This window comes from Triticum aestivum, chromosome 1A, assembly GCF_018294505.1.
Source record: "Triticum aestivum cultivar Chinese Spring chromosome 1A, IWGSC CS RefSeq v2.1, whole genome shotgun sequence".
Lineage (NCBI taxonomy): Eukaryota > Viridiplantae > Streptophyta > Magnoliopsida > Poales > Poaceae > Triticum > Triticum aestivum.
In genome coordinates, this window is record NC_057794.1 from 467,613,255 (window position 1) to 467,638,155 (window position 24,901).

The 24,901-nt window shown below is 45.6% G+C and overlaps 1 pseudogene; it reads left to right on the plus strand.

Moving 5' to 3' along the window:
- LOC123188604 (AP-3 complex subunit mu-like) lies at positions 1–24,901 on the plus strand (annotated as a pseudogene).

Sequence of the window (24,901 nt, forward strand, 5' to 3'; positions counted from 1 at the left end):
ATGGGCGAACTACCTGGCCTCCTGCTCGACGACGCGGATGGTGGCAAGGGTGTGGATGAGGCGCGGGTTGGGGTTGGCCTCCTGCTCGACGACGCGGGAGATGAGGGCCTGCACGCGGTCCAGCAGTGCATCCTCCGCGGCCTCCTGCTCCGCGTCGGCCGCCTCCGTCTCCTCCTCCTACTCGTCCTCCTACTCCTCCTCCTCCAGCGGGGGTGGCGGTGGCGCGGGGGAGCTGCAGTGGTCGCGGGCGCGGGGGCGGCGGCACGGGGAGCTGCAGTAGTGGGGGCGCGAGGGCGTGGGGCGGCGGGAGTCGGGGCAGCGGGGTGGAGAAGAAGGCAGGGAACGAGAGGCAGTGGGGGAGCTGCAGTGGTGGGGGCGCGGGGCGCAGGGGTGGCGGTGCAGGGGAGCTGCGGTGGTGGGGGGCGCGGGGGCAGCGGGGGTGGAGTCTGGCGGGGGTCGGGGCGGCGGCGTCGGGGTAGCGCGCGGGTGGATCTGGCGAGGGAGAGGGACGAAGGGGATCTGGCGAGAGGGAGGGAATTAGCTAGGGGGGGGGGGAATCTTACTAATGGCGCACCCGCGGTCGGTGCGCCATTAGTAATCTTTTCTTACATAGCAATGGCGCACCAGGCAGAGGTGCGCCATTAGTAATCTTTTTTTTATAAATAGCAATGGCGCACCAGCCAGAGGTGCACCATAAGTAATTTTATTTTATTTTTTGTTGCATGTAATAATTTTTTAGAAAATGAATATGAATATGAAAAATTAATATTTTTTATAAAAACAGTAATAATTGTTGTTTAACAACAATTGTAGTCTACACTTTTTTATTATTATTTTTTAAAAAATGAATATGAATATGAAACGGGGGCTGCTCGTCGGCGGCGGTGGAGCGGGGGAGGGTGCGGGGGGTGCTCGTCGGCGGTGGTGGAGCGGGGGAGGGTGCGGGGGGTGCTCGTCGGCGGGGTGGAGCGGGGGAGGGTGCGGTGGGTCGTCGGCGGTGGTGGAGCTAGCGGGGGAGGGTGCGGGTGGGATCGAGATTGAGATGGAGGGGGATAGCGATTGAGATGGAGGGGGATCGAGATCGAGTGTCCTCATGAATATTCAATATTTTATCATATTGAATATGAAAAAATATCATGAAATTTGAAAAAAAATATATTCATGAATTCAAAAAGTGCCCATGAAATTTAAAAATATTCATGATATCAAAAAGTGCCCATGAAATACAACCGAGAAATGAAGACTACAATTTAAATACAGTCGATCTTAGCTAGCTATCTATTCATAATCTTCTTGCCCTCCTTTTTCGCAAATGGAGTTCTTCTATGGAATGGACGTCCTTTAGGTAGGGTGGTCCTGCTTCTTCTTGTGGTCTATGCTGCTACTACTTCATCGTCATCGTCATGTTCGATCTTCTGGTCGCTGTACTTGTCGAAGTCTTGCTCATTGGCTACTCCATCCATTCCGATGATCTTCCTTTTGCCTCTCCTCACGACAATACGACTGGGCTTTGACGGGTCGGTAATGAAGAAGCATTGGTCCACTTGGGAAGCCAGTACCCATGGCTCATTTTTCACGGTGACGTTTGTGCCCGCGGTCTTGGATTTGGCTTCGGGTATAACCATGGTGGTGAAATACCGGTCTTCTTTTAGACGCTCTTGGCCCATCTGACACGGAACATCGGGACCTTCTCTCCAGCGTAGCTCAGCTCCCAGATCTCCTCGATCCTTCCGTAGTATCTGTCCTTGTCGTTACCGGTGTAGGATTCCATCGTTACCCCGGAGTTCTGATAACCATCGCTCTTCATGTCCTTGTCCTCGGTGTAGAATGTGTAGCCGTTGATATCGTACGCCTCATAGGTCATCAGGTTGTGCTCGGCGCCCTGTGACAAGGCGAATATGAGTTGTTCTTCCGCGGAAGAATCCTCATGTAAAGGGTACAACAGAAGCTTCTGCTTGAACCAACGCGTGAAACATGAGTTGTGCTCTTTGATTATATCTCCGTCCGTCCTCTGTTGGCCTCGGTCATTGTATGTCTTCTCAATGAAGGTTTTGTGCTCTACCACCCAAGGATCGACCACGTCTATGTGTTGTAGCGCAACTAGGTTTGCCCTTTGAAAGTCGGCGAGTCGACCCTCGAAGTCGACATGCATTTCGCGGCGACCCTCACGGTGACCCCATCCAGCGAGCCTGCCGAGGTGCCTGTTGACGGGCAGACCAACGGGGTTCTCGATGCCTAGATAATTCGTGCAGTAGGAGATGCACTCTTCGCTCAGAAAGCCCCTGGCTATACTTCCCTGTGGACGTGACATGTTGTGAACTATCCTTTGATGACACCATTCACCCTTTCGAACGGCATCATGCTGTGCAGGAACGTCGGCCCGAGTTGGATGATATCCTCCACGATATGGACCAGCACATGCACCATAACATCGAAGAATGCGGGCGGGAAGTACATCTCAAGCTCGCATAGTATCACCATGATCTCTTCCTGTAGCCTTCTGAGTTGCCTCACGCCAACCGACTTCGGAGAGATGACGTCGAAAAAGTTGCATAGGCCAAATAGCGTTTCACGGACGTGCGCGTCCATGATCCCACGGATTGCAACTGGAAGTATCTACGTCATCAGCACGTGACAGTCATGAGACTTCATCCCGCTGAACTTCTGCTTCGCTGGGTCTAGGTATCTGCATATCTTCCCCGCGTAACCGTAAGGAAGTTTTACTCCTACAAGGCAGGTAGTCATTTCCGGTATTCTTGGCCTTTTTGACTTAGAGTGAAGCACGCGGGAGGGTAGTCATTTCCGGTCTTCTTGGCCTTTTTTCCTTTGCGATGACTTTCTGTGTCCTTCTTCGCCTCATCATCATCATCATCATCATCAGCGTGAAGCTCCTGCCTGATGCCCATTGATTTCAAGTTTGCCCTTGCTTTCGGCCCATCTTTGGTCCTCTCTGGCATGTTGAGCAGGGTACCAAGCAGACTCTCGCACACGTTCTTCGTGATATGCATGGCATCAAGGCTGTGAGGCACATGGTGGATCTTCCAGTACGACAAGTCCCAGAAAACAGACCTCGTTTTCCATACCTTCAGAAGCGACTCTGGTGCCTTTCGCTTCTTTCCCGGCTCTGGCGCCTTTTGCTTCTTTCCCGACAGTGGGCAATCTTTCCAATTTTTCAACAGCCCGTCTATTTCCTCGCCGCTCCTCGTACGCGGGCGTCTTCGGAGTTTGGTTTCACCATCAAACAGATCCTTGCGTTTTCTCCACGGGTCATCGTCGCGAAGCCACCTTCGACGTCCCATGAACACGGTTTTTGAAGACCCGGGATCTCTATCTAGCTAGCGATACGTTGTGTCATCCATGCACCTGACCCGCGAGATATCCGTAACCGAGATAGTCGTGCACCGTCATGAGCAGTGCGGCTCTCATAGGGAAATATTCTTTCTCTGCAGCATCCCAAGTATTTGCTGGCATTTTCCACAGCATGTCTAGCTCCTCTTTCAGCAGCCCCAGATACAGATTGATGTCGTTCCCTGGTTGTTTCGGCCCTTCAATTAGCATACTCATGTGAATGTACTTCCTCTTCATGCACAACCAGGGGGGAAGGTTGTACATCCACACAAACACAGGCCAGGTGCTATGTGTGCTTCTCTGGCTGCCAAACGGATTGACTCCATCGTTGCTCACGCCCAGCACGATGTTCCTTGGATCCTTCCCAAATTCTGGGTGTTCGAAGTTCAATGCTTGCCACTGGCTCCCATCCTTAGGGTGACTCAGCATCTTGTCTTTTTTATTTATCTCCGGATCATTTGCATCATCTTCTCGCTTCTTCTCCTCCCTATCCGTGTGCCAACGTAGGAGCTTTGCTACCTTAGGGTCCACGAAATACCGCTGCAGACAAGGAGTGATCGGAAAGTACCACACCACTTTTCGAGGAGCTTTCTTCCTCTTCTTGTATCGAGTGATGCCGCACACCGGACATATGGTAGACTCCGCGTGCTCGCCCCGATAAATGATGCAATTGTTCATGCACACATGGTATTTCACGTGCGGTAAATCCAGAGGACACACGACTTTCTTCGCCTCCTTGAAACTGGTCGGGCACTTGTTCCCCTTGGGAAGACGTTCGTGCTAGAATGACATGTTCTCGTCGAAGCATGCGTCAGTCATTTTGTGTTTTACCTTCATCTCCAAAGCCATGAGCGTTACTTTCAGGCGGGTATCCTTGGGTCTGCATCCTTCATACAATGGAGTAACCGCGTCTATCTCCAGTTGACCCAGCTTGGCTTTCTCTTGGGTGGCAGCTCTTGCGTTATCCGTCTGCTTGAGAAGCAGCTCTTGAATATGAGGGTCCTGCACCCAGCCCATCGATGGTCCATCGTCATCTGCTCCTCCGGCATCTTGATCTTCATGATCATGCCCTTCGTCTGCTCTGGCATCTTCCTCATCATCATGTCCGGCATCTTCTACATGATGACTGTGTATAGCATCACCGTCGTGATCATGTCCTGGAGATTCTTCGTCTTCTCGCCTGCCCGAGCTGCGGTGGTTGTCTTGCTGCCCTTCCTCATTTCTTGCCGGGCCCCCATGGACGACTTCATAGTCATCTTCATCACCTTGCCACCGATAGCCATCCATGAAACCACGCAAGAGCAGGTGGTCCCGCACCTGCCCGGAATCTGGGTCCGCAATAAGGCTCTTCAGCTTGCATCTTCGACACAGACATCTTATCTCCGTCTCGTTCTTTTGAAGCATCTCGGCCTTCGCGGAGCTCAAAAACCTATTCACGATGCCTTCGGTCATCGTGCGGACCATGGTCGCCTGTGGGGTAGAGCAAAACAATATTTTAGAACCAAGAAAAAATTTGGCATGACTTTCCCTAAAAATAGGACCAAAAAGAATGCATAGTGCCAAAATTCTCGCCGAAACGGAAATGAATCAACATTCCGGCAAAATATTGGCAACTATCACATTTCAAATACCAGTACCTACAAACACAAACATATATGCAACACCACAAACATATGCAACACCACAAACATACATAGATCTAGCTAGGCCACAAAAAGTGCATATGCATGTTGCTGGAGCGAGCTAGGGAGAAAAAAAGTAGATCTACAACATGAAGATAGCTTTCCCCTTACTTACCTATCAAAAAAGGTAATTTCAACACTTAATTTTGATGAATCTATGGTGCAAATGAGGTGAGGAGGAGGAGGCAGCCGACAAGCTTAGAGAAGGAGGTGGGGGAATGAAGTGGGGAAAGTGAGTGTGTAGGTGTGGTTGTCCAAAAATATCTAGCTGGTCCCAGGTTACTAATGGCGCACCACACTGCCATGCGCCATTAGTAACCCAACATACTAATGGCGCACCACACAGACATGCGCCATTGGTAGTTTTGCAAAAAAGTAAAAAAAATAATTTTTATACTAATGGCGCACCGTGGCACAGTGCGCCATTACTAGTTTAAACTAGTAATGGCGCACTATGCAACTGTGCGCCATTAGTAGTTTTGCAAAAAAGTAAAAAAAAATACAGTAGTGGCGCACTCTATGGCTGGTGTGCCATTAGTAGTTCTAACTACTAATGGCACACTCTACCCGGATGCGGCATTAGTATGTTTGAAAAAATGAAAAAAAAACATTTTGTTACTAGTGGCGCACCGTGTGCCTGGTGCGCCATTAGTGTCTTCCACACTAATGGCGCATCTCCACATGGTGCGCCATTAGTATATAGTAGTGGCGCACCACTTCTCTGGTGCGCCATTAGTGTCAATTTCATCTTTAGCCCTTTTCCTAGTAGTGAGACAGACACCTGCTAGCCACCTTATGCAACTAGTGCATATCAGTCGGTGGAACCTGTCTCACGTAAGAGTACGTGTAAGGTCGGTCCGGGCCGCTTCATCCCACGATGCCGCCGAATCAAGATAAGACTAGTAACGGCAAGTAAATTGACAAAATCAACGTCCACAACATCTTGTGTTCTACTCGTGCATAGAAACTACGCATAGACCTAGCTCATGATGCCACTGTCGGGTAACATAGCAGAATTTTAAAATTTTCTACGCGTCACCAAGATCAATCTATGGAGTCATCTAGCAAAGAGGGAGAGGAGAGTGCATCTACATACCCTTGTAGATCGCGAGCGGAAGCGTTCAAGAGAACGGGGTTGATGGAGTCGTACTCGTCGTGATCCAAATAACCGATGACCAAGCGCCGAACGGACGACACCTCCGCGTTCAACACACGTACGGTTGGGAAAGACGTCTCCTCCTTCTTGATCCATCAAGGGGAAGGAGAGGCTGATGGAGATCCAGCGGCACGACGGCGTGGTGGTGGAAGCAGCGGTGATCTCGGCAGGGCTTCGCCAAGCTCCAACGAGAGGGAGAGGTGTTACACGAGGAGAGGGAGGCGCCAGGGACTTGGGTGCAGCTGCCCTCCTCCCCTCCACTATATATAGGGCCCCTAGGGGGGGCGCCGGCCCTAGGAGATCCCATCTCCAAGGGGGGCGGCAGCCAAGGGGGGACTTGCCCCCCAAGTCAAGTGGGGCGCCCCCCACCCCTAGGGTTTCCAACCCTAGGCACAGGGGAGGCCCATGGGGGGCGCAACAGCCCACCAGGGGCTGGTTACCCTCCCACTTCAGCCCATGGGGCCCTCCGAGATAGGTGGCCCCACCCGGTGGACCCCCGGGACCCTTCCGGTGGTCCCGGTACAATACCGGTGACCCCCGAAACTTTCCCAATGGCCGAAACTGGACTTCCTGTATACAATTCTTCACCTATGGACCATTCGTGACATCCGGGATCTCATCTGGGACTCCGAACAAGTTTCGGGTTACCGGATACTAATATCTCTACAACCCTAGCGTCACCGAACCTTAAGTGTGTAGACCCTACGAGTTCGGGAGACACGCAGACATGACCGAGACGACTCTCCGGTCAATAACCAACAGCGGGATCTGGATACCCATGTTGGCTCCCACATGCTCCTCGATGATCTCATCGGATGAACCACAATGTCGAGGATTCAAGTAATCATGTATACAATTCCCTTTGTCAATCGGTACGTTACTTGCCCGAGACTCGACCGTTGGTATCCCAATACCTCGTTCAATCTCGTTCCCGGCAAATCACTTTACTCGTACCATAATGCATGATCCCGTGACCAAACACTTGGTCACACTGAGCTCATTATGATGATGCATTACCGAGTGGGCCCAGAGATACCTCTCCGTCATATGGACTGAAAAATCCCAGTCTCGATCCGTGTCAACCCAACAGATACTTTCGGGGATACTTGTAGTATACCTTCATAGTCACCCAGTTACGTTGTGACATTTGGTACTACCCAAAGCACTCCTACGGCATCCGGGAGTTACACGATCTCATGGACTAAGGAAAATGATACTTACATTGGAAAAAGCTTGAGCAAATGAACTACAACTGATCTGTGCTATGGCTTAGGATTGGGGTGGTTGGTCCATCACCTCATTCTCCTAATGATGTGATCCCGTTATTCAATGACAATCCAATGTCCATGAGTCGGAAACCATGACTATCTCTTGATCAACGGGCTAGTTAAATAGAGGCTCACTAGGGACATGTTTATGGTCTACTGTATTCACACATGTAATTCATATTTCCAGATACAACAATTATAGCATGAATAATAGACCAATCATCGAACAAGGATTATACTATAATAAATCACTTGTATTATTGCCTCTAGGGCATATTCCTCTCAAAAGTGGTACTGTAATCCCGTTCTAGAAAGTCATGTTACTAGACCATGACGAACCTACGAACTATGAGGAAGCAATGATGAGCCCAAATTCCGATAATGGTTGAGGCCATGAAATCTGAGATAGGATCCATGTATGAGAACAAAGTATGGACATTAGTGGATTTGCCTGATGATCGGTGAGCCATTGAGAATAAATGGATCTTCAAGAGGAAGACATACACTGATGGTAGTGTTACTATTCACAAAGCTCGACTTGTCAACAAGTTCAAGGTGTTGACTATGATGAGATTATCTCACTCGTAGCGATGCTCAAGTCTGTCCGAGTCATGTTAGCAATTGCCGCATTTTATGAAATCTGGCAAATGGATGTCAAAACTGAATTCCTGAATGGATTTATTAAAGAAGAGTTGTATATGATGCAACCAGAAGGGTTTTGTCGATCCTAAAGGTGCTAACAAAATGTGCAAGCTCCAGCGATCCATCTATGGACTGGTGTAAGCATCTCGTATTTGGAATATACACTTTGATGAGTTGATCAAAGCACATAGTTTTACACAGACTTGAAGTGAAGCCTCTATTTACAAGAAAGTGAGTTGGGGCACTACAGCCTTTCTGATAAGTATATGTGTATGGCATATTCTTGATCGGAAATGATGTAGAATTTTCTGGAAAGCATAAAGGATTGTTTGAAAGGAGTTTTCAAAGAAAGAACTCAGTGAAGCTGCTTACATATTGAGCATCAAGATCTATAGAGATAGATCAAGACGCTTGATAAGATTTTTTCAGTGAGTATATACCTTGAAAAGATTTTGAAGTAGTTCAAAATGGAACAGTCAAAGGAGTTCTTGCCTGTGTTGCAAGGTGTGAAGTTGAGTAAGACTCAAAACCCGACCATGGAAGAAAATAGAAAGAGAATGAAGGTCATTCCCTATACCTCAGTCATAGGTTCTATGAAGTATTATATGTTGTGTACAAGATCTATTGTGTACTTTCCCATGAGTTTGGCAAGGGGGTACGATAGTAATCCAGGAGTAGATCACTGGACAGCGGTCAAAGTTATCCTTAGTTACCTAATAGGACTAAGGAAATATTTCTCGGTTATGGAGGTGATAAAGAGTTCGTCGTAAAGAGCTACGTCGATGCAAGCTTTTACATTAATCCAGATGACTCTAAGTCTCAATCTAGATACATATTGAAAGTGGGAGCAATTAGCTAAGCTCCATGTAGAGAATTGTAGACACAGAAAATTTGCAAAATACATACGGCTTTGTATGTGGCAGACCCGTTGACTAAACTTTTCTCACAAGCAAAACATGGTCACACCTTAGTACTCTTTGGGTGTTAATCACATGGCAATGTGAACTAGATTGCTGACTCTAGTAAACCCTTTTGGTGTTAAATCGCATGGCGATGTGAACTAGATTATTGACTCTAGTGCAAGTGGGAGACTGAAGGAAATATCCCCTAGAGGCAATAATAAAGTTGTTATTTTATATTTCCTTATATGATGATAAATTTTTATTATTCATGCTAGAATTATATTAACCGGAAACTTGATACATGTGTGAATACATAGACAAAACAAAGTGTCCCCAGTATGCCTCTACTTGACTAGCTCGTTAATCAAAAATGGTTAAGTTTCCTAACCATAGACATGTGTTGTCATTTGATGAATGGGGTCACATCATTAGGAGAATGATGTGATGGACAAGACCTATCCGTTAGCTTAGCATAATGATCGTTAAGTTTTATTGCTATCGCTTTCTTCATGACTTATACATATTCCTTTGACTATGAGATTATGCAACTCCCGAATACCAGAGGAACACCTTGTGTGCTATCAAACGCCACAACGTAACTGGGTGATTATAAAGATGCTCTACAGGTGTCTTTGAAGGTGTTTGTTGGGTTGGCATAGATCGAGATTAGGATTTGTCACTCCGATTATCGGAGAGGTATCTCTGGGCCCTCCGGTAATGCACATCACTATAAGCCTTGTAAGCAATGTGACTAATGAGTTAGTTGCGGGATCATGCATTACAGAACAAGTAAAGAGACTTGCCGGTAACGAGATTGAACTAGGTACAAGGATACCGACGATCGAATCTCAGGCAAGTAACATACCGATGACAAAGGGAATGACGTATGTTGTCATTGCGGTTTGACCGATAAAGATCTTCATAGAAAATGTAGGAACCAATATGAGCATCCAGGTTCTGCTATTGTCTATTGACCAGAGATGTGTCTCAGTCATGTCTACATATTTCTCGAACCCATAGGGTCCGCACGCACTAGTAGAAAAAGGCTCAAATGTGAAGCACATTAGTGCCGGTTTGAATTTGAGCTGGCACTAATGTGTCCATTGGTGCCGGTTACAACGGCTAGGCGGGCGGACATCATTAGTACTAGTTCGTGGTGAACCTTTAGCACCGGTTCGTGCCACGAACCGGTACTAAAGTGAGTGGTGGCAGGATGTTGTTAGTCCAGGGCCCCTCCAGCATCTTTAGTACCGGGTCGTATCACGAACCGGTACTAAAGGTCGTCCTACATAGACCCTTCGTCCATCCGAGCTTGCTCTATTCTTCCTCTTTCCCCTCTCCTCTCTGTTCTTTTCCCTCTTCCTCTCAAGCTCATCACACATTTTGCCCAAAATTTGTCAAGATTTGAAGGCCCCCATCCATTCAAATGATCACAAAGGTTAGCAACTTTGTCCTTTCATCTCTCATTGCTATATTAGCTCGTGCAATGCTTTATATAGTGATTGATTTTTGAGTTTAGTAATTTGGGAGGAATTATATATATGTGCTAGTATTTGATTTATATGAAATTTGAGGTCAAAATAACACTTAGTTTGCATATGTAGGTGTGGTTTACTTAGTGCCTTCCAAATCTCCGTCGTAACCACCTCGATCGCCCGCAACGTCCCGTCGCTGGCACCACCTTGTGGTGAGCCTCTTGTTCATGAAGTTTTATATAAAAAATTTATGTTTGTGTGATTTGGATATATAGTTACTCGTATAATTATCTTACCCATACGTTATTTGTTATACATAGTGCCATGGTTTTGATATCCGTCCCCGTCGGCCCTCGTCCGGGTTATGATTCGGATGTGGTATATTCTCTTTTAAAACTATTCATTGCATTTCGTGTTTATGACAAATTATGCCCATCAAGTTGACATAGATATTTGTATGTAGGAGGTAGTTTAACCGGAAATTCCAACCGACCCTATTGTCGAGAGGTTAAATTTAGTTGAAAGAGAAAATGAGGATTTCAAGGTAAAATTGAAAAGAATTGAGTGGGAGAAGAGGGAATTGGAGTTGCATGTTGCCGATGTCGTCGATGATCACAAGATTAAGATGGAGAAAATGCGCTTGAAGATTAGAAAGATTAGAAAATATGCCATTCATAGTGAGGCTTGGTATCATTATGCTGTTGGATCAATTGTTACCTTAGTTGTGATCTTGATCGCATTTGTTGTTGCATTTAAATTCTTTAGCTAGAGAGTTATTTGTTTGTTGCATTTAAGTGTTGTATGATCTTTATGTATGAACTTTATGTATTGTATTAATTTGGTGTTTTCGGTGCTGTGTATTGAAGATGATCCGGCAATGGATTTATGATGGTCGATGCTCTCCCGAGTTCATTAATGGTGTGTGTACTTTTCTTCTTGTGGCTGAGGCAAACAAGCGGGCGGATGGTTTTATGCCTTGTCCATGTGCTGGCTGTAAGAATGGTCACAATTACTCTATGTCAAGAACCATTCATGTCCACCTGTTTGAGTCCGGTTTCATGCCCCACTATAATGTTTGGACCAAGCATGGAGAAACAGGGGTTATGATGGAAGACAATGAAGAAGAAGAGGACGATGACAGCTATCCTGGCCATGGGTTCCCTGAATATGATGATACGACAATGGGGGAAGAAGCTGAGCCGGTAAGGCGGGAAGAAGCTGAGCCGGCAATGCGGGAAGAAGCTGAAGAAGAGGCATCGGATGAGCCCGTTGATGATCTAGGTCGGGCCATTGCCAATGCAAAGAGAAACTGCGCAAGTGATTTGGAGAAGAAGAAGTTGCAGCGCATGTTAGAGGATCACAAAAAATTGTTGTACCTGAATTGTGTAGGTGACAAGAAAAAGCTAGGCACCACACTAGAGTTGCTACAATGGAAGGCAGAGAATGGTGTATCTGACAAGGGATTTGGAAAGTTGCTGGTAATGATAAAGAATATGCTTCCAAAGGACAACGAATTACCCGAGAGTATGTACGAAGCAAAGAAGGCCGTCTGCCCTCTAGGTTTAGAGGTGCAGAAGATACATGCATGCCCTAATGATTGCATCCTCTACCGTGGTGAGTACGAGGATTTGAACGCTTGCCCGGTATGTGGTGCATTGCGCTATAAGATCAGCCGCAATGACCCTGGTGATGTCGAGGGCGAGCGCCCCAGGAAGAAGATTCCTGCCAAGGTGATGTGGTATGCTCCTATAATACCACGGTTGAAACATTTGTTCCAACACAAAGAGCATGCCAAGGCGATGCGATGGCACAGAGAAGACCGTAAGAAAGACGGAAAGTTGAGAGTACCCGCTGACGGGTCACAGTGGAGAAAAATCGAAAGAAAGTACGGGAAGGAGTTTGCAGATGACGCAAGGAACATATGGTTTGGTCTAAGAGCAGATGGCATTAATCCTATTGGGGAGTAGAGCAGTAACCATAGCACCTGGCATGTGACTCTATGTTTGTATAACCTTCCTCCTTGGTTGTGCATGAAGCGGAAGTTCATTATGATGCCAGTGCTCATCCAAGGCCCTAAGCAACCCGGTAACGACATTGATGTGTACCTAAGGCCATTAGTTGAAGAACTCTTACAACTGTGGAATGGAACAGGTGTACGTGCGCGGGATGAGCACATGGGGGAAGAATTTGACCTAAAGGCGTTGTTGTTCGTGACCATCAATGATTGGCCTGCTCTCAGTAACCTTTCAGGACAGACAAACAAGGGATACCGCGCATGCACGCACTGTTTGGACAATACCGACAGTATATATTTGGCTAATTGTAAGAAGAATGTGTACCTAGGACATCGTCGATTTCTTCCGAGCAGGCATGCCTTAAGAAAGAAAGGCAAGCATTTCAAAGGTGAGGCAGATCACCGGACGAAGCCTCGCCACCATACTGGTGCTGATGTACATGATATGGTCAAGGATTTGAAGGTGGTCTTTGGAAAGGGTCCTGGTGGACAACTTGTTCCGAGTGACGCTGACAGACGCGCACCCATGCGGAAGAAGAAATCTATATTTTGGGTCCTGCCCTATTGGAAAGACCTAGAGGTCCGCTCCGCAATCGATGTGATGCACGTGACGAAGAATCTTTGTGTGACCCTACTTGGCTTCTTGGGCGTGTATGTGAAGACAAAAGATACACCTGAGGCACGGGAGGACCAGCAATGTATGCACGGAAAAGACGGCATACATCAGGGTCATGCAAGCTACGCTCTTACCAAAGAAGAGAAGGAAATCTTCTTTGAATGTCTGCTCAGTATTAAGGTATCGTCTGTCTTCTCGTCGAATATAAAGGGAATAATAAACATGGCAGAGAAAAAGTTCCAGAACCTAAAGTCTCATGACTGCCACGTGATTATGACGCAACTGCTTCCGGTTGCATTGAGGGGGCTTCTACCAGAAAACGTTCGATTAGCCATTGTGAAGCTATGTGCATTCCTCACTGCAATCTCTCAGAAGGTAATCGATCCAGAAATCATACCAAGGTTAGAGAATGATTTGGTGCAATGTCTTGTCAGTTTCGAGTTCATGTTCCCACCATCCTTCTTCAACATCATGATGCACGTCCTAGTTCACCTATGCGAAGAGATTAATGTTTTGGGTCCTGTATTTCTACACAATATGTTCCCCTTTGAGAGGTTCATGGGAGTCTTAAAGAAATATGTTCATAACCGTGCTAGGCCAGAAGGAAGCATCTCCAAGGGCCATGAAAATGAGGAGGTCATTGAGTTTTGTATTGACTTTATTCCTGACCTTAAGCCGATTGGTGTTCCTGAGTCGCGGCATAAGGGCAGACTGGATGGAAAAGGCACACTAGGAGGGGAACAAATAATATGTATGGACAGACATTCTCTCACTGAAGCACACTACATAGTTCTACAGAATTCTGCCTTGGTGGCGCCGTATATGGATGAACACAAGAATTTGCTACGCTCCAAACACCCGGAGCAGTCTGATCACTAGATTACACGTGAACAAACTAGGAGTTTCGCCAGCTGGTTGTAGACACGTACCATGCATGACGCCTCAACTGAAGATGACCTGTACTTGCTGTCCCAGTTACCATCTTCGAATATAATGACTTTCAAAGGGTACGAGATAAATGGTAATAAATTTTACACGATCGCCCAAGATAAGAAGAGCGCCAACCAAAACAGTGGTGTCCGCTTTGATGCAGAAACCAAGACGGGAAAGGAAACATATTATGGTTATATACAGGACATATGGGAACTTGACTATCGACGTGGTTTGAAGGTCCCTTTGTTTCGGTGCAAATGGGTCAATATGACACGAGGCGGGGTAACGGAAGACCCACAGTACGGAATGACAACAGTGGATCTCAACAATCTTGCGTATGCAGACGAACCATTCGTCCTAGCAAATGATGTGCCACAGGTTTTCTATGTGAAGGACATGTCTACCAAGCCGAGAAAAAGAAAAGATAAGGAAGCGAATGCATCGTAAGATGAGCCAAAGCGGCACATAGTTCTTTCTGGGAAGAGAAACATCGTGGGAGTGGATGACAAGACAGACATGTCGAGAGATTATGAAAAGTTTGATGAAATTGCTCCATTCACAGTGAATATTGATCCGAGCATCCAGTTAAATGATGAAGATTTTCCATGGCTACAGCGCAAAGGGACACACACGAAGAAAAAGTTTCACACCCAAAGATCTGGGATGTGATCGGCTTCACTATCATCACTTTCTTCTGTGTTTCACACCCAGTAGGGAATCTCTGTAATAGTTAGGGTAGCTAGTTATTTGTTTTGGCATTTGAAACGCGAAGAAATTTTATGTGCAAGCAAATTCTTTCATGCATTTACTGATTTTTTTTCAACTAAATGACCATGAAATTGAAAAGCATTTCAAATGAACTCAAAAAAGGTGAAAGTTGGCATGGTATCATAATTTCACCCACGTAGCATGTGGAAAAAAGTAGAGAGGGTTACCGCAAAAACTGGATGCACTTCGTGTACAAAATGGACAATCTCTTTCGAAGTATCAGGGTTTCGGACGAAAACTCATCCGTTACAAAGGCATTTCATTTTTTAAACAACCTAAGCATTACCAAATTGAATATAATGATAAAACACACTAATATTAAAGATAAGAAAAAAGAATCACTGAAAAATCTATTTTCAAAGTTAAGTTATTCACAAACTAGTGATTCACACAAATTTCAAATAATTCAAAATTTAAGCTATTCAAATTTGTAAACTACCGGTACTAACAGAAAGTTTGTAATTTTTTGTACCTAAATCAAAAATATTCACAAAGAAACTCTAAATACAGGAAAAAAACAACTCAAAAATAAATAAAACAAAAATAAATAAAGCAAAAAATAAGAAAAAAAGCCCACCTACTGCGCCACAGCGGCCTGCATACGACTAGAAACCCAACCTGTTGTTGGGCCAGGATGCAGGCCCGCAAAGGCCCAGTAGGCCCACAGGGCAGCATAGAACATTTAGGCCCAGTAGGCCTACTTTGGAGAGGAGCTCGAGGGAGCTACCGCACTGGGGCTTATAAACCAGTGTGGACACCCCTCGGCTAGCGAGGTGGGACTAAACATGACGCACCGCACCTGCGCCAGCGCACCCCCTTTAGTACCGGGTGGTGGCTCCAACCGGTACTAGTACCGATTGGAGCCACCACCCGGTACTAAAGGGGTGCCGTTCCCGCCACTTGGCCTGGCCAAAACAGACCTTTAGTACCGGTTGGTGGCTCCAACCGGTACTAAAGGTTGTTCTATATAAGAAAACACTTCAAAAAATTTGTCAGTTTCTCATCTCTCCCTCTGCTTCTTTCTCCTCTGCCCCATCGCTGCCGCCCCTTGTCGCCGCCCCCGTCGCCATCCGTCGCCGTCCCCGTCGCCGTTCGTCGCCGTCCCCGTCCCCGTCGTCCCCATTGCCGCGCCGCGCCCCGCCCCGTCCTCCCGTCGTCCCCGCCCGGCCCGTCCCCGTCCCCGTCATTGCCGCCCCGTCCCCGTCGCCGTCTCCGTCTTCGTCCCCGTCCCCATCGCCGCCCCCCCCGTCGTCACGCCTCGCCGGTGAGCTCCTACCCCGGCCGCCATGTACCACGCACACACACACACATTATTACAGAAATGTTAGCAATCTTTCTGTTTTTTAGTTATAGAATTATTAGAAATGTTAGTTATATAGAAATGTTTTTTAGTTATAGAAATGTTAGTTATATAGAAATGTTAGTTATATAGAAATATTAGAAATTTTAGTTATATATAAATGTTTTTTAGTTATTGAAATATTAGAAATGTTAGTTTTAGTTATAGAAATATTAGAAATGTTAGTTTTAGTTATAAAATTTAGAATTTGCATATATGAAATCACAATCCATCATTTAAAAAATGTTACTTTACTTTTGCGGCATATACTATTTGTTGTCGACGATGCCCGGACCGCATCCTCGCCGTCGACCCGTTCACGACGACGTCCTACTTTAGAGGACCCATGTCCGGGGTTGGGCTCCGCCGAGCTGGCACTGGGAGGTGCTACCTTCAGGGGCGCGACGCTTGGTGAGGAACCCGGTCCCGGGTCCCATCGTCGACCCTCATCTCCTTTGGTGGCGTTCGCATGGGCCACTTTCGGTGCGGAGGGAGCCGGCCCTGCCGGAGGTGGTACGTCGCCGTGTCAGGGAGGAGGACGAGCACGTCCATTGCTACATGGCTGATATGGACGTCAGGTTCTCCAATACCTGGCAGGTTCTTTGGGGAGATCACCCGAGCTATGATCCAGTGATGGTTCCTTCACTTTGGTTGTCCACCGCCTAGATTACTCTCTAGTATTCGATCTTTATTAGCTAGCTATCTAGCTAGTGATGTATTCGATATATAATATTCGAGATGATTTATTCGAGATTATATATATATATATTATTCGAGACGATGTATTCGAGATTATATCTATTATTCGAGACGACGTATTCGAGATTATATTCGATGATGCTTATTATGTACTATGATTGATTCAGTTTTTCCTTATTAATTGATTGCATCCATGCATTGTAATTTGAATATATTTCTTTTGGATTAGTTAAATAAAACCTATGGCAGAAAATACGGCAGACAATACGCTCATGGAACATTTCACCCTACCAGATCATTTCACAGATGCAGATGTGGAGAAAGTCAAGGACACTGCTCTTAGGAAGATGGCGGTTGCATTCAAGAACCACAAGTCGTGAATGGGACAAGTACGTCAAGGGATGAAGGAAGACTCCAGTATTCGAGGGAACACTAGAGAAGCAACATGCTCATTGGGACGATTTCGTGAAATTCAAGGATTCGGAATTGTCTAAGGAACGGTCGAGAATAAACAAGGCCAATGCCGCAAAAAAGGATAAGTTCCATAAGCTGGGGCCATGTGGCTATGCGGTGGGAATGCCTAAGTGGGATAAGTATGAGAAAGAGATGGAGGATGCAGGTGTCACTCCAGAAACATTGAGCTGGCCCCCCAGGTGCAGGACTTGGTTCTATGCGCATGGGGGTAGTTGGAGCCGAAGACAGGCAAAGTTTCAAAGAAGACATGTCTGAACGGAGCCGAAGATAAGCTACTTGTTGCAATAGAAGAGGCTCGATCGGGGGTGTTCCAGCCCAACAGAGAGAACGACGAGCTTACGCGTGCCCTGGGAAATCCTGAACACCCGGGAAGAACACGAAGCAAGGGCACTATTCTGTGGTATGAGGGGTTTTCGAACTGGAACACCGACTACAGAACCCGTGCGAGAAAGAAGATTGCGGAGGAGAAGAAGAGGAAGATGGAGGAGGAGCAGAGGAAGCTGGACTATGAACGCCTTCAAGGCCTAGAATCAGCGCACGCGGACTTGGCAGTCAAATTCCAGCGGCAGCAGGAGCAGATCGACTCACTTAGCCAGCAAAGGGGGTCTCAGCAGCTGCAGCAGGTAGCAGATCATCCAGCATTGGATAGCACCATCCCATCCATGCCGAGAAGCAGCATGGGTTTCGCCCCGGGTGACGCATTGCTGGATAGCTACCCAGTGGATGACATCATGGAGAACACTAACTGCGAGCTACACTTCAAAATGAACATATCCATGAAGGTGGCGCACGCCCTTACTTTTACAAATCCCCCCGAGGCAACCTTCCATTGCAACCCGATTCCAGCGGGCTATGCTCGTGTCTTGGTTGATGAGGTGGTGGACCAATATTCGAGGCTAGAGCTTGACATTCCTGGAGGTGACAAGGAGCACACACTGGGAGAGGCCAACCATCGTATCATCCTATGGAGAAAGGATTGCATCATCTTTCGAAGGCCACCAACACCGCGTCATGCGACTCCTCGTCGAAGTCCGCCACCGAGTCAGCAGACTCCCGCTCCTCCAAGTCCACAAACGCGTCAGGCCACTCCTCCTCCAAGTCCGGCATAGCTTCAGGCCACTCCTCCTCCAAGTCCGGCAAAGCGTCAGGCCACTCCTCCTCCAAATCCGGCACAGCTTCAGGCCACTCCTCCTCCTCCAACTCAGCCACGTCAGCCGTCTTCGCCGCATCAGCAATCACGGAAGAGAGCCGCCTTAGCTATGGTGCATAGCAGTACAAGTCGAGGTAGTACTGGAGGTACAGGCGGAGTCAAGCGATTTCAATATGGTCCAAGTAGCCTCGCGCCTCTTCCGTAGAGGCCTTACGACAAGTCCGAGGAGGAAAACGCAGCCATATCGAAGGCCGAGGTGGAAGCCCATTTTGCACCGAAACCGCCACCGCCACCAAGGGATAAAGTGCCTGAGGAAAAGATTGACCACTTCATTCGTATGGCTAGAGCACCAGCTCCCAAGCCTGTTGACACAGACTATGAGCACCACCTCAGGAAGTTAAATCGAGCACGTCTACAGAAAGAGGCGAGCTCGAGCTCGAGCAAATCAGCTGGCAAAACATGCGGTAAAACCGTTCCCCAGCTGGGAGAACAGGCGGCGCAATCAATCCCCCCACTTGTTGTGCCAACAACACATGAGAGTACGCGCGCCCAATATTATTGTGGGCAAACCGTTAACGTTCCTAGGCTGGGCGATGTGGTAATAACCAAGGAGCATATTGTGCAGGCTAAAAGCCTCATGATCATAGTTGGACAACTCCTCGATATCGAGCCCATGTCTCCGACTAGAGAGGAGGAAAACGGAAATATGTCCGGGGCCAACCTTTGGTCGAGCCAGACGAGGTCAAGAAGCTCCCAACGAGAATGTATGAATTGCATCAATGGTACATGGACATTACCAAGATTTCCAATCGAGAGTCCCTCATGGTGAATGTCAAGAAGGATCATTACTACCATGAGAAAGTTGTGTCCGTTGAGTATTCAGAACTATTTCGGTTATACAATCAAGACGCACTCGACAAATCTATCGTCAGTTGCTATTGTCTGTAAGTGATTTCTTTCTGTAATTTAAGTCTCAAGCTAGCTGTAGTGATCATTTTGATCAATCATTACCTGTAATTATCCTCACTATATTCTTTTCTGTGGTATTATGCAAGACGAAGATTTATGAGATGAAAAAAGGTGGATGCTATGGCATTGGGTTCGTTGACCCAAATATCATTAATGAATACACATCGAAATTAGATCCATATTACCAAAAAAAAGTGTAGAGGAAAGCATGCTAGAGTTCTTCAAGCGCCTCATATACAATGAAAATATACTACTTCCTTACAACTTCGAGTGAGTCACACTGCCTTGTACTACAAATTCGGGTTTTGCCTACTAGCTAGCTACATGTTTTTGCTTACATATGCCTGCTTAATTAAGATATGCAAACGTGTGTGCATGCAAATTTCACTGGATCTTGTTGATCATTAAAGTTGATGAAGGAACAGTTGAAGTACTAGACTCACTACTTAAGAAACCAACTAACTACATCATTGTGAAGGGGATAGTCAACAGGTAATTTCAATCATTATTAACTATATCTCGGCCTATTTAATTAGTTCGTCATTTCCTGATAACAACTATTTAATAACCCATTTATTCATTTTCTTTGTCGGCGGGCAGGGCTTGGGCAAAGTTCATCAGGGTCACTCCAGGCCCATGGAAACAAAATCTGAAATGGTACCGACCCATGCTAAGTAATTAAGTAGTACTAGCTAGCTGCCATCTCTTTAATTATCATGCTTGATTAATTATTATCTGATCAAATTCCAATCTCGTAAAGGCCCTGAAGCAGGCGCCGGGGAATAATCTGTGTGCATAATACATTTGCGAGAACATTCGCATGATGGCGTTCAAAAGGAGCAGATCTCAAAGACAGGAGTGGGTACGTTTGTCAGAACACTATTCACATTTTTTACACCATTATCGATATCTAGTCACACAACTAATACACATGCATATTGATCTCCTTCTTAGTAGTTCAAAGAGGTGCGGGAGAAGCTCCTACCAGAGGACCGCATAGAAGCAATTCAAGAGAAAATAGCGGGATTTTTGCTCGACCAGGTCATAGATCCCAAAGGAGAATACTTTTACCCGCTACCGCCCCCATGAACCACTTCCAATTGTTATCGTGCTCCGAAGGCACCAATTAGGCTAATGCCACTGGCTCCGAATGCACCAATTAGGAGAAATTGTATATAGCTAGCTAATTGTATATATATATACATGTGTGTATATATGTGTGAATTAATTAATGGGGGTTGTGAGACATTCGATGATATATATATATATATATATATATATGATCAGTTCTACTAGAAATTCTATTTATATATATGCATAACGTGTACAATATGTAGTATCGTAAAATACCAGCAAACAAAAAAGAATTAAATGGAAAACACAAAATTAAATGAAAAAGAAATCATAAACCCCAAACCCCCAACCTTTTAATACCGGTTGGTGTCACCAACCGGTACTAAAGGGCTCCCTGCCCCCAGAGCTGGCTTGTGCCACGTGGTTGCCCTTTAGCACCGGTTCGTCTTGAACCGGTACTAAAGGGGGGACCTTTAGTGCCCACACTTTAGTGCTAGTTACCGAACCGGCACTAAAGGGCCTTACGAACCGGTGCTATTGCTCGGTTCTGCACTAGTGACGCTTAACGTTCGATGACGATTTGTATTATGAGTTATGTGTTTTGGTGACCAAAGTTTGTTCAGAGTCCCGGATGAGATCACAGACATGACGAGGAGTCTCAAAATGGTCGAGAGGTAAAGATTGATATGTTGGAAGGTAGTATTCGGACACCGGAAGGGTTCTGGAGTGTGTCGGGTACATAACGGAGTATCGGAGGGGTTACCGGAACCCCCCGTGGAAAAATATGGGCCATATGGGCCATAGGAGGTAGGCTAACCAGCCCACAACGGGCTGGTGTTCCCCCCACAAGGGACGAGGCCGAATTGGATTAGGGAAGGGGGCGCCACCCCCCTTTCCTTCTCCTACTCCCTCTCCTTTCCCCCTTTCACCCTCCATGAGAAGGAAAGAAGGGGGGCGAATCCTACTAGGACCGGGAGTCCTAGTAGGACTCCCCCCTTATGGTGCGCCCCCTAGGGCCGGCCTCCTCCCTCTCCCTCCTTTATATACGTGGGCAGGGCACCCCTTGGAGAACAACAAATGTTCCAAGGCGTGTGCGGTGTCTCTCTCCACAGTTTGCTCATCCGGTCATAGCGTCGTAGTGCTTAGGCGAAGCCCTGCGTGGATCACGTCACCATCACCGTCACCCCTCCGTCGTGCTGACGAAACTCTCCCTCGACCCTCTGCTGGATCAAGAGTTCAAGGAACGTCATCGAGCTGAACATGTGCTGAACTCGAAGGTGTTGTACGTTTGGTACTTGATCGGTTGGATCGCAAAGACGTTCGACTACATCAACCGCATTAATCTAACGCTTCCGCTTTTGGTCTATGAGGGTACGTGGACACACTCTCCCCCTCTCATTGCTATGCATCTCCTCGATAGATCTTGCGTGATCGTAGGAATTTTTTTGAAATTGCATGCTACGTTCACCAACAGTTGCTATTGTAGAAAAATCAGTTTAAAGCAGCAAATTTCGAGCTGCTATAGTGTTGACATCATGATGTTTCTTGCACCTTGGAAGGTCTTGCAGGTCATGGTGTCGCCAACACACTACTTGTTCCAAGTATATCGGAACGGCCAGACGTTCCTGGCATGCACCCAAGTGGAGATACCCCGTTGATGGCTATTAAGGTGTGCTCTTCATATTGCACTCTTTTGTCTTTAATTCAATGACATTTGATTCCTTAGAAGACACATACAACTATGTTGTAACTTCCTAAAGTTGTCTGTCCCTGAAATAGCAGATAGCCTATACCGCAGCTTTTAACTTTTGCTAACTTTCGGTGTGCTAATATGATTTTTCGCATCTAGTTTCTCTCTTGTGTGGCGAATGTCTTGACAGATTACCTTGGAGATATAAATGAAGACACAATCAAGGATAACTGTGTAATTGTTTATCAGGTATCTTTTCTCACTCCTATCACATTATAACTGTGAAACTGGTATTCACTTTATTTCATCCTAGGATAATTTTCTTTGATAGATTATGAAAAAGAACTAAGCTTTAAAGTTTGGGAAATAAGATAACACACTAGAATTAGCAGTTTTACTATGGATAAATTGAATTGCATATAGAGAGCTACAAAGCTCGTGGAATTTCAATGCGTAGAACTATCTATTTGTTGGAAATTATTTGATATATCTGTTAAGTTCATTCTGTTAAAGGAACATCAATCGAGGATGTCTATTGCATTTGAGACTTTAATCGCAATCAGCAATTTTAATCGCTTGGTTGCTTGTGTTGTCCATGACTGGTAAAACTGGACTATTCATTTTAATGTAAGTTCTCTAAACAATATAATTCTTATATGAATCCAGATTCTAGATGAAATGATGGACAATGGCTTTCCACTCACTACCGAGCCGAACATCTTAAAGGAGTTGGTTGCCCAACCAAATACGGTCAGCAAACTGTTGAACATTATGACTGGTAAAATTTCTACTATTGGTAACAAACTTCTGGATGCAACTGCTTCCTTTGTACCTTGGAGAACAAGAATTGTCAAGGATGCAAGCAATGGGGTCCATGTTAACATACTTGAGGAACTAGATGCATGTGTGAACAGGTATTCTGACATTTCTCCTTTTAACCAATCTAGGTATAGTAAAGTTATTTCATGTGAACTATGAATTTGGATTTTCACACCCCTTTGATGCATGTGTGAACTCGTATTCTCAATTCGCACAATTAGATTTTGAAGTAATAGAAAATTCATCAAATATGTGACTGGCTTCTAGGACCTTAGGTCAATAGTGATGCACTGTTGAATTATCTGCAGGAAACTATGACTAGACTTTGGTATATCCAAAGTACCAACTAGTGAATATTCTATATTGCGTTCCAAATCTGCCATTAAATATGATATGTGTTACTACCTTCGCATCATGAAAACATGACATTGGAGGTTTTTTCATAAAGCACACGAAATGATGATGTTGGGGGATTTTAGGCATCCATGGCTAGGTTTGTCCTTGTGTTATTGATGCTCCCAAAAAATGCGAGCGACAAAATTTGATCCTTGTACTTGTATGTCACCGTATTGGTCAATATGTGAAACCGCATCTATATTAAGTAGGAGCAAGATGGTGAACAAGCATGGCAGTTAACACCGCATTGGTATCTGAATTGTTGTCTGAAACGTCAACTATTCATGATATGGAAGGAGTACTAAATTTTGAACAAAGGGCCAAAATTAATACAGTAGGCGAAGTGGTGGTTAGCAATGTAGAAGTTCCTTTTTCTTTTGTGATGACTGATGAGATGATCCAGCTACCCAACTTTGTTATCTTTTGGCATCCACACATCTGAAAGAATATTTCTTATGTTTGGCATCTTTACTGGTTGATTTTATTTGCAGAGAAGGGGTTCTAGTGAAATGTGAGACATGTGGTGTAATTGAAGTGAATTCCAGTCTTCCAGGATTACCAGAATTGACCTTGTCATTTGCTAATCCCACCCTTATCAATGATGTGAGGTTCCACTCATGTGTCAGATTCAGACCGTAGGAGTCCAATCAGATCCTATCATTTGTTCCTCCTGATGGGCAGTTCAAGCTTATGAGTTATAGGTGCATAAATATCTACTTCTAAATATTACTATTGCTCCTATGTTTTTCCCATCTTAGGATGTCTGTTATATGTTCTCATCGTTTGATCATAAATAATCAGGGTTAAGAAACTAAAGACCACACCAATTTATATGAAGCCACGGTTATCATCTGATTCTGGGAATTGCCATGTCAATGTGATGGTGGGGATACGGAATGATCCTGGAAAACCTATTGATTCTATAACAGTGCAGTTTCAGTTGCCTCCCCTAATTGCTTCTGTTGATTTGACCACAAACCATGGTACAGTCGACATCCTTGCTGATTAGGTCAGTACATTGTTTGCCATCACTTCTGTAACTTCACCTGTGCCATTTTCTGTCATCACGCGTCAAGCTACGACCTAATAAAGGAAGCTCGGAGCTAGAAAAACCTAAACGATGTGCTGGTGAATCAATCATCATGCACTATTATTAATATGATGTTTGGAATTTTCTAAACTTTAGAACACTACATATACCTCAAAATGTCTGTCTAATAGCATTTTATTTATTTATGTAGACATGTTTTCGGACAATTGGGCATATTCCTAAAGATAAAGCACCATCCCTCTCTGGAAATCTACGTCTGGAGGAAGGACTCGCTCATTTGCATGCATTTCCAACGTTTCAGGTGAAATTCAGGATTATGGAGGTAGCACTGTTTGTGCTTCAAATTGATAAACTGGAAGTGAAAAATACACCAAGCACACCATACAAAGGTTTTTGAGCCCAAACTCAAGCTAGAAGGTATGAGGTCAGGTCATAG